The following is an 11,541-nucleotide window of genomic DNA, read 5'->3' on the forward strand; positions in this document are numbered from 1 at the left end:
AGTGTGCTTCTCCCTCTTCCTCTGCTCCTCCGCAGCTCCTGTGTGCTCTCTCTCAACTAAAAAAAAAAAAAAAAAAAAAAAAAAAGATAGGTACTATTATTGCACCCATCTTCAAGATGAGTAAACTGAGGTATATAGCAAAGTTAAGTCCTTGCTCTGAGTCAACAGCTAAGTAAATCACAGGTCCAGCATTTGGACGCAGGCAGCTCTGTTCCTGAGGGTGTGCTCACAACAAGATTGCAGGGCTGCTGTGGGAACCTGGTGGGTCAGCTACCTCCCGGCTCTTAAGGCTCTGTGCTCTACTTCTGAGGAAGCTGAGTTCCTGCCAGCCTTGTTCTCCACCAGCCAAAACAGCAAGGGGACTGGTTTCAGTTCGTTGCAGAATAGGTAAGCCATAGCTTCCTAAAGAGAAGTCTGTAGTTGGACGTGACCCAGATCTGAAACACAGGGTAGCAGAACAGAGAAAGGAGAGGCATCGTTATAATTAAGCTCGGTGATACTTTTGAAAGGGCATATATTTAGTTAACTACAGGGGAAGTTTGCTGGGGCCTGGGAAGAAAAAACAGAAGCAGGGAGCCAGGTAGATTTAAAGAGACGTGGGAAAAATTAAAAGGCAAAGTTTTTACTTTGTGGAGGAAATAGTAAAGATAAAGCAGAGGGAAGGAGTCCTGGCGCTGGCCCAGAGAGGGTGCGAGACAGACAGGAGCGAATGGGCTGACGGTGAGGGTGAGCGTCGTTAAACCGTTGCTCTCAGTGGAAATTTCTTCATCAAGTGACCTAATTGTCTCCCTGAAGAAAACAAGAGCTGTTGTTCCTAACTGGGTGACAGGCACAGTTGGGTGGAGCACAGAGTAGACGTAGACAGGAATGAGACCGGCAAGAATGAAAACCCAAGTAGGCTGAAGAAGCCAGCCAGGATCTGGGCAGGTGAGCTTGTGGAAATGGAGTGTAAAAATGAGAATAAATACTTGAGGCTGTCCATATTGAGGGGTTGAGTGAATGCATCTACTCTGGGGTAGAAGCTGAGCCCCAGGGCCTCAGTACCAGACGTCCCATGCTTGGGGCAGGAGGGCAGAGGAATTTGGCAGGGGGGAGAAGGCAGGGGGTACTGGAGAGGAGAGAGAAAGGGAGCCCTGGAGGCCAGAGCCAGCAGGTGACTGATTCAGGGGAGGGCCTCAGTGCCTGGGGCGGGGGAGTCGTTGAATTGTCCCTGCACAGGGAGCTAGGCGATCCTCCGATCCTCCATCTCCATCTCCAGGCTGAGGTCCTCAGAAAGGACTGCCCTGCATACTCACTAGCTGGCTTGTGCCTGTGTAGTCACGTGCCTGGGCCCTCGGGTCACAGCCCCACTCCCCCAGCGTGAGATCTGGAAGTGCAGGGGAGTTCACAACACCGGTCAGCTGCCGGAGGGGACAGGCCTGCTGGGAACAATGCTCCAGAGGCCGGCTGCGGGGTTCCCAGAAGCCGTTCCAGAAGGAAGAAGCCCTGGGGGCTGCAGCAGCGACCCCAACCGGAAGCACAGCCCACCGACCTTCCTTCCCTCGGCCACTCCCACGCCTACTCCCTGGGCCTGCTTCCCAAGAGCACCTGCCAGGTGGGCTCCCCGCACTCAAGTCTTGTCTTGGTTTGCTTTGGGGAAAACCCCAAACGGAACCGGTCTCCACTGCTTTTGTGTGAGCCGAATGCAAAAGCCTTCGCAGCAGGAAACTCTGCCCTGAGTTCAGCCTGACAAAAAGCACAGGAGAAAGTGCCTCTCTGGATGCGGAGTCCCACACAAAGGAGGAGGGCTACCCGGGGAACTCTGGGACTCACAAAGATGCATGTGTCCCGCTGCCTGAGCCTCCCTTTCTTTCATTCTCCTTATCTCCCCATCAGAGTGTCTGGCTGCCCCTCTCCTCTGTGTCCTGCCAGCAATGGTACTAACTGCACAAACAGTCCAGTTAAAAAACAAACAAACAAACAAACAAAAACCGGGCAAAAAGGATTTGAATAAACGCTTCCCAGAGAAAGACATGCATGTAGCCAGTAAGCACAGAAGGGGTTCTCAACATCACTAGTCATGGGGGAAATGGATCTACATGGGGGAAAGGGAAAGACCCTACATGCTCACTCAAGTGGCTAAAATTCAAAAGAGTAATGGGAGTTGGTAGGAGTATAAATGGTACAACCCCTTTGAAAGGAATTAGCAGTTTTATATAAGCTGAACAACACTCATGGCTCAGCAGTTCCGCTCGGGAATTCCTCCCCAATGGAAGACATATGACCACCAGGAGATTTACACAAGAGTGTTCTTACTGGCTTTATTCAGAAGAGGCAAAATGTAGAAGCCATCCAGGTGGCCATAAGTAAGAGAACAGGTAAATAGATGCCAGCGTATTTCCATAAAGTAATAAGCATGGATGGACATGAAAATACTAGGCTGAGCAAGAGGAGACTTCTCAAAAGAGAATGTAGTAAATTCTACATGAATTTTAGGACACACAAAATTAATCTGTGTAATTGAGAAATGAAAAAGAATGATTGCCTTGTTGGGGGGTGAGGATAATGATTGGAAAGGGGTAAGAGAGAACTTTCTGGGTGTGAAGGAAAAATTCTGTATTTTGACCAGTTTTGGGTTCCACAATTTTATGCATCTGTCAAAACTGATGATGATATATTTCAGATATGTGTTTTTCATTCTGTGTAAATTTTACCTCGGAGGGAAAAGAAAAAACCATAAACAGGTATTGAATTCTAATTAATGATACATATAATGAGGTATTTAGTGGGAAATATACTAAAGTCCATAACTTACCATGAAGTACATTAAAAAATGGATTAATGTATGCAAAGACTTACTTTAGTAAGTGTGGGAAAATGTGACTTGTAAGATCTAGGACTTGGTATATGGTGCTTACTGTGTCCTCTTTTCAGTGGCTTTGAAATTCTCCATAAAGTAATGTTCAGAAAATCAAGAATGGCAACCAAAAGAGAAAAGTTGCTTTTATTGAGAAATTATTTTGTGCCAAGCTCTCTGTTATCCCTATCATACCTTATTCTTTAATTCTTTCAAAATCCTGGGGTAGATTTTATTATCCCCACTATCCTCAGAAGAGAAAACTAACACTCTAAGAAGTTAAATTTACTCCTCCAAGATCAAATGGCATTAAGATAAAATGATGCACCTACTTTGGAAACATTTTAAGAGTTTTACATAAAACTAAATGAATATTATAGTGCAGAAATTCCTCTCAAGAAATCTTTCCCAAGGGAAATGGAAACATATGTCCACGAGAAGATCTGTACAAGAATGCTTGGAGCAGCTTTATTTATAGTATAGAAATCAAATACAGGTCTTTCTTAGTTTATGCTCTTAACTTGTATGATATCCTGGTGTAAGAAAAAAAAAAAAATGTGAGCATATTCTCTGTCCTCGAGTGGCTTTTGTTTAGGTGGGCAATCAGGTGTATATTTAAAAAACAATCTGCTTCTCTTGGTTCTCAATATCTCTCTTGATCATGACTCCCAGACAATGCTGGGGTAGGAGGCTAAGAGTGAGAAGTCAGAGCCAAGAAGATGAGACGCTGTCTGAGAGCCAGGAAGGGGTGAGAAGGGCAGGCTTCTCAGGTAACCCTAGTGGTACCAGAGTCAGAAGGGCCACACATCCACACACAGTGGCCAGCAGAGATTTCCAGCACCCTGGGACCAGAAGAAAATCACACCAAGAAGACATTATTAAGTCCCAGGCCAATATAAAGTCTAAGGCAAGAGTTTAGGCCAATAAAGAAATGGATTTATATCCATAGGACCTACTTGCTGCTGTCATTGAATAGATTTTACTTTTTGAGAGCGGTTTTAGGCTCAAAATGAAACTGAGCAGAAAATACAGAGACTTCCCATATATCCCTTGCCCCAACACAGGTACAGCCTTTCCTGTTTTCGAAATCCCCTACCAGAGGGGCACATTTGTCACAACTGACAAAACCTACATTGATTGACACACCATTATCACCCAAAGCCCATACAGTAGGTTAGGGCTCAGTCTTGATGTTGGATTTTCTATGGGTTTTGACAAATGTATAATGGCATGTGTCCACCATAATAGTACCATACAGAGTAGCTCCACTGTCCTAAAAATCCCAGTGTGCTACCTGTCCCTCCCTCCTTCACTCCTAATTCCTGGAAACCACTGATCTTTTTCTTTTTAATTAATTTTTTTTAACATATAAAGTATTATTTGCCCCAGGGGTACCGTCTGTGAATCATCAGGCTTACACATTTCACAGCACTCACCATAGCCCATACCCTCCCCATCCACTGATCTTTTTAATGCCTCTATAATTTTGCCTTGTACAGAATGCCATATCGTTGAAACCCTATAGTAGACAGCCCCTTTAGATTGGTTTCTTTTAACTAAAACTTGCATTTAAGATTCCTTCATGTCTTTTCATGGTGTGATTGCTCATTTCATTTTAGTGCTAATTAATATTCCATTGTCTGGGAATACACAGTTTATTTAGCCATTCACCTACTGAAGGACATCCTGATTGCTTCCAGGTTTTGGCACTTATGAATAAAGGTTCTATAAACGTCCATGTGCAGGTTTCTTTGTGGACATAATTTTCTAACTCACTTGGGTGGATAGGAGCATGATGACTGGATCATACACTAAGAATATATTTAGTTTTGCAAGAAAGTGCCAGACTGTTTTCCCAAAGTGGATGTACCATTTTCCATTCCCACCAGCAAAGGATGAGACTTCATATCGTTCCACATCCTCACCAGCATTTGAAGTTGTCAGTTTTCCAGAATTCGGCCATTCTAATAGGTGTGTAGTAGTATCTTGTTGTTTTAATCAGCATATGCCTAAAGATATGTGATCTTGAGTATCTTTTCATGTGCCTATTTGTCATCTGCATAGTGTTGGGGAGGAAGAATTTCTTCGACCCTTTAAGAACCTTCTAACTGGACTAAGAATCAAATTGACATGAGACAGAGTAACAGGAGAAAATCAAATTCAATAGCATATATACAGGGAGACCACACAGACATGGACATTTCAAAGACAGGCAGGCAACTTGATGCTTATACAAGCTAAGGAGAGGGGTAAGGCCCAGGTTATAAAGGGGAGAAAGATGGTTAGCACAAAGTGAAAGAAGATGTTTGGAAAACAAAAGTTGCTCTGTTAGGTAGATAAATTTCTGAGGTAAAGGGGAGTCTCTGATCATAGCCCTGTTCCTGGTATAAGCAGGAAGTTGAGAAGGAGGCAAAGAGCTTTTCTTGAATCTGCTGGGTTTGGGTTTCTTTTAACTCAAAATAATGCTCATACCAAAGTGGCCCATCTTGAGGAGTCCTGCCTTTAGCCCCTACAATATCTTCTCTGGTGAGGCATCCGTTCAGGTCCTTGGTCCATTTTTTTAATCAGGTTGCTTCTTTTCTTACTGTTGAGGTTTAAGAGTTCTATGTACATTTCAGGTAACAATCCTCTACCAGATATGCATTTGAAAACATTTTCTCCCTCACAGTCTGTGGCTTGTCTTTTCATTTTTTTGACAGTGTCTTCTGCAGGCAGAAGGTTTTGATTTTAATGAAGGTCAGTTTATCAATTAATTTTTCTCAGGGATCATGCCTTTGATGTATTTTTTTTTAAGATTTTATTTATTTCTTTGACAGAGATCACAAGTAGGCAGAGAGGCAGCCAGAGAGAAAGGAGGAGGAGGCTCCCTGCTGAGCAGAGAGCCCAATGTGGGGCTCTATCCCAGGACCCTGAGACCATGACCTTAGCTGAGGGCAGAGGCTTTAACCCACTGAACCACCCAGGCGCCCCTGATGTTGTATTTTAAAAGTTATCACCATATCCAAGGACTTCTCCATAGGGCTGAGGGTACCAGAGTATGCCATCCCAAAATATGTTTCTTTGACATATGGATTTGAGCAAAGGTCACTGAGCACCAGCAGATAAAAGAAAAGCTCTAAAAACAGGCCAGGGGTTCCTTTTCTGGAGGAAATCTGTATTTAAAAGGAAGTTTCCATTTGTAGAAATGTCTCTCTCTCTCTCTCTCTCTCCCTTACCAGGAAGCAGACTCCTACTTTCATCAATGGAGAGGCAGTGACTTCAATCTGCATAACAAACATGCCTAAATAATGTCTACTTACCCTACTTTCCCAGGTCACCTTCCATAGCTTGCTGCCCCAGCCCGGAAGACCAAAATCCTGATGCCTTGGTTTTAGCTGAAAATGACATATAATCCCAAATTCTAACCCCTTAGAGTTACCCATCTCTGGATGTTGCTTTGTATAAGCCAATGCACGTGCTAATAAACTTCTGTTTGTTTTTGTCTTGTTCATCTGTCTCTGGCCAGTCTCATCTCAAGGACACCTGCTAGAGAACCTATGATGGTAGAAGGAAAAAAAATTTCATCCCCTACAGGACCAAGTTCTGAGGACCAGTTTTCCAATATACCCAGTGACCAAATATGAGTTACCTGAATTTACCAAATAGGGCCATCTGGGTGGCTCAGTCATTAGGCGTCTGCCTTAGGCTCAAGTCCTGATCCCAGCGTTCTGGGATCTAGACACACAAGCCCGGCATGGGGCTCCCTGCTCAGCAAGAAGCTTGCTTCTCCCTCTCCCACTCCCCCTGCTAGTGTTCTTTCTCTCACTTTGTCTCTCTCTTGTCAAGTAAATAAGTAAAATCTTTCTTAAAAATAAATAAATAAATAAATAATAAAATGGGTGAAATAATAGTTTATATAAGGTTTTTTAGGGAGACTGAGGTAATGAATATAAGGGATCTCTCTGTACATTAAAAATTTAAGAAACTTATTATTTAAGGGTTTTAAAGCACCAAGAATATCATTATGGAACTATATAAAAAAACAGTAATCAAAGCTAAAAAGACTAACCATTTCCACTCGTGGGGGAGCAAAATACACCTCACCAAAATTTACCTCTGACATATTGATTATTTTGAGCTGCTTATTTTTATGAAACTGCAGGCACAGGGAAAGCTCTGAAAATCTTTTAAAATTACCCTTTTGTAGGAGACATTTACATTTTTAAGGGAAATCTCCATTTGTAAGGTGTCTCCCTCTCTGCACCAAGAAGAGAAGGACTCTTAAATCTCTAGAAACTCTTATCAAAGGAAAAGGCAAGAACTTAAATCTCCTAACAACCTTACCCTTGTTGATGCTTTTCCTGGTAACCTCCCATAACTAGACTCCCCTCCATATTTTCTTCAGTATTAAGCTACTGGTTATTTAAGGTGGCAGCGTGGGCATTTCTGAGAGTTAGTTTTGTTTTGTTTTTTGGTATCTCCCATGTACATGGAAAGTATACGTGTTAGTAAACTTTGTTTTTCTTCTATTAATCTGTCTTTTTATTACAGTGGTATTATTGGCCAGCCCTCTTGCTCAACTAGATTCCAACAATTAAAACCAAAAATAGATAAAACTGCTTAACTCATACTCTAACTAAAACCCACTGTGTTTATTTCTAATTGCACTTTCTTGAGGAATTGAGGAAGGTGTTTTGCAATGACCTGGAACATCCCAATCACCAGACCAGAAAAGCCCTATAGCAATGGAATGCCTAGAAGACTACACCCCACAAATCCCCTTCCCTGCCCATGATCATGGATTGAACACATGGCTGACCCCCCACACACACACACACACCCATGATCTTTTGCCGGCTCTCTGTCACTCGCCCATTTGAACCTCTCCTTATAAAGCTCTAGGAGTCTGTCATGCCAGGAGAGAAGTTAGTTTTTAAGGCTCTAGCCTGCCACCGCCCCTGGCTGCCAGCATTCAAAATAAATATCTCCCTTTCTCTTTTCCAAACTCTTGTCTCTTGAGTTATTGGAGTTACTAGTTTATCTTGCAAAGAGTCATCTGAGTGTGTTCAGCAACAGTGTTGGTAAACCCAGCCCAGGAACTATGCTTTTGATTTGTCCAGCATCTTCAAGATCTCCAGGATGGAGCAGGTGGCTGTGGCAATGTACCAAAGCTTATTAATTAATTTCGTTCATTTCTTGAGTTAGCAGCTTGGATAGATGGTTCAGTAACAGTATCTCAGCCAAGAACCTAGAAGAGTAGAGGGAAAATTATTTTTCCTCCCTGACACACTTCACCTGTTTTCTGAGTAGTGTGAGAAAATTCCAGCAGAAGTTAATTTGGGACTTGCAAACAGATACACATGTCCTTATTGTTGTGAAGACTTGGACAAATAGAATATCTCTCTGCCTTAATTTCCTTATCTGTAATGGGAATAATGATAGTTTTGTAAGCAGAAAGAGTTAGGGGTTCCTAGAAAAAGACAGACATAGCTCTCTTGAGATAAGAAAAGTCAATTTAGGTCCCCATCCACCTTGTGAAAGAATGTAACAACAAATAGCCACTATCCGGCCAGGAAATAGCCTAATCACACGAAGGACAGCAAATCAGTGGCAAAACTCCCAGTGCTGATTCAAAAGTGAAGACTGATCCAAGGCACCTTCTTGAGTTATCTTTGCATGATCTAAGCCCCTTTGAGCACTCGGACATGGATCAGTAGGAGCCAGAGAATTGATGATTCTGACCCCGGCTACCTGCATGACCTTGACCTGGACTCAGTCACCTCTAGATGACTTCTGCTCCAATTCCATGTTTATTCCCCATTGTGAAAGCCCATTCATGAATATGCATGCACCCTTAGCTTAAAACTTCCCCAGTTTTGTTGTTCGGGGGGGACATTGCTTTGGGAAAGATCCCCGGTGTTCTCCCTTACTTGTTGTAAATAAGTAAAATAAGTAAACCATTCCTTTTCTTACCCTTTGGCTTAATTGTGTCTTTAGACTCAATGTCCGCCACAAGGTAAACCCCGTTTACCATAATAGTTCTAAGGCTTGGAATTGTTGTTAGTATTGCCCAATGACAAAACTGAAACAATTTAGTGACCAGTGAGATGTCCTTTATGCAAGGAAAAACAATCCATGTGCTGGGGCAGTACAGCGCATCACAAGCAGTGGAGCACTGATCCGGAGGATTGCAGGGCAATTGCCAGTTTTATAGAATGGTAGAAGTGACTACGTGGAGACACACATGACTGACTAGGAGTTCGGGGGGTTCCTTAAAAGACTAGCAAGTTCTATTTCCCAGGGCGGGCTGAGTGAGCTAAAGCTGATTTGGGGGATTATGACTAGAGTTTGTTACAATATGGGGGATTATGACAGGTGTTCCTTGTAAGCTCGGCTAACTTAAGTTGTGATGTAGGCTGGGCCACTGAGGAGGCCTCCATTTTTGGACCCCAATATGAATTACCTTTATCAGCATTAAATGAGTTAACACAGACAAGAGGTCCTGGCACGTAACAAGAAGTAATTGAGGTTAGATATTATTGGTAATGATGGCTCTTATTAGCCAATCAGAGATGTCTATGCTGTAAGGTCTTAGGAGCTTCTGGTTAGCTTCTAGTTAGCCTCTCCTGACACTCTCTTTCTGTCAGCCTCTCTGGCTCCGTGCGTCTTTGCCTCAACTAGTCATAATATGGAGCTCGTGTATGTATGAATGCATGTATGTGTGTATTTTAATTTGTGCTTTATTTATTGTATATATAATTTATTGCACAAATAATACTTTCTTGTTCCTAGCCTCTTCTATGAGTTATAATCCTTTTAATGTCTCTCTGTCAACATACCTTTTCCTCATCCTTACTCCCCAACTGTTACCAAACTCAAACAAATTAAACTTAGCTTAAATGGCTTTTTACTGGGATGCCTGGATGCCTTAGTCAGTTAAGCATCTGCCTCCAGCTCAGGTCACATGCACGTGGAGCTCCTTGCTCAGTGGGGAGCCTGCTTCTCTCTCTGCGTCTCCCCCTCCTTATGCTCTCTCTCTTTGACAAATGAACAGATACAATCTATTTTTTTTTTTTTTTCTCAGAAATAGCTTTTTACTGTGTATTGCCCATGCTGGACCAATAGCTTTCAACAGGCCAAAAACCTTATCCTTCCTCTAAAATTTCTGCTTGCTTCTGTTCCCATACTCATTGCATTGCTGAGAAGACAATCTCATTTTAAGATTAAAATGATTTACAGAGATATTCAAAACCACCAAGTTTGACTAGTTCTCAAAATCAATGTCAGTGTGGCATTTCTAAATATTAAAAAAAAAAAAAAAACCAATGCCACCAATGATGTAGCAAGTAAGAAGTCCATAACTATAGAAAACACATATCATAGGCGATACAGAACTGCTAAAAGGGCAGGTTTGGAACCCTAACCTGCTTGCTACAATTTGCTGAGTGACACTGAGCACAAGTAAGCTTGCTTGCTGAGCCTCAGTTTCTTAATTATAAAATGAGAATAATACTGTGTACCTATGTGAAGATTAAATGAGATATTTACCTTAAAATGCTCACAAGGCTGGCCTTATAAAATACTAACCAATATTTTTGAGTCAAATAGTTCTAAATTTGAATTGTCACTTTTATGTACATCTGAACCTTGGGCAGTACCAAAGTTTTTCTAAAAATTCTTCAACTCATGAGATGTGCGTAATTTTGTTCTAAACTATTTCATGTGACTCACAGCCACAGACTCGACTCGTTTGTGTGTATGACTCATTTGATCTGGGAGCTGGTGTGTCCCTGAACTGGGACAAGGATTTTGAGCCCTATTATCATGCATGACCAGGAAGAGATCAAAGTAACCTTTATTTTTCTTTCTGAAACTTAATACAAACTGACAGACCATAAGCCGCCATTTCTTCATCCTATGACAGTTCCAAGGAGCACACCCCACCGCCTGACCTTTCCCTGACCTCTATCATTCCCCCAGGCTCGCAAGGAATCTAGTTTCGAGAGAGATGGCTCCAAGATCGGCCAACTAAAAAGTGTTCGACTTCCAGGTTCCTTTCAAAACATACTATACTCGTTTGTTTGAAAAAAAGGAAAAGAAGAAGAAGGAAAGCTACATGGTTCCTGACATGAAGAGGCTGAAGAGGCTGACAGAAAGCACCACCACACCATTCAGCAGGAAGTATGCAACTTTTAGGAAGGGGAGGAGCTGACGATGATTTTGGATTTGGTTGGGACCATTGGACCCCTAAAATGTATGTAATTATCCCAATCTTAAGTGGCTACTGAACCGAAGAGGTGGAGGAGAAACTTGAGATTTCATCTCTGATAAACCTTTTGGCAGCTGTGTGAGTTTGGACAGATTTTATAAGAAAGCCAGTAGTGGGGATAGAACCGGCTCTTATCTAATAATGTTTATATAAACTCTTTGGGAACTTAAAAAGTTTTTTGTTTTATTTTTTTCAAAATTCAGGATACAAAAGACAATTAGATAAAGTGAATCTTGAATGTCTCATAATCTGCTTTAAAATTCACACCTTTGGTGTTAAATTCAATGTTAAATCTCACATTTCTAGTTTAATAATACTGAATTCAGTGTGGAATTAAGTATGATTGATGTTTTTGTGTGCAGAAGCTGTGCACCCTACCTGAAAATTTCTAAAAGCCAGTTATTCTTTTCCATTATTATAAGAATAATTAGAGTAGAGCTAACAGACTTAGCAAATG

General features: G+C 41.9%; 1 long non-coding RNA gene across 1 annotated transcript; it reads left to right on the top strand.

Annotated features, from left to right (window-relative positions):
- Positions 1-837: 837 nt before the first annotated feature.
- Positions 838-11,257, top strand: LOC309854449. Its single transcript, XR_014306240.1, has 2 exons — positions 838-927; positions 10,796-11,257. It is a non-coding gene; the product is annotated as an uncharacterized lncRNA (long non-coding RNA).
- Positions 11,258-11,541: the final 284 nt, after the last annotated feature.

This window comes from Mustela nivalis (genome assembly GCF_964662115.1).
Source record: "Mustela nivalis genome assembly, chromosome: 2".
NCBI lineage: Eukaryota > Metazoa > Chordata > Mammalia > Carnivora > Mustelidae > Mustela > Mustela nivalis.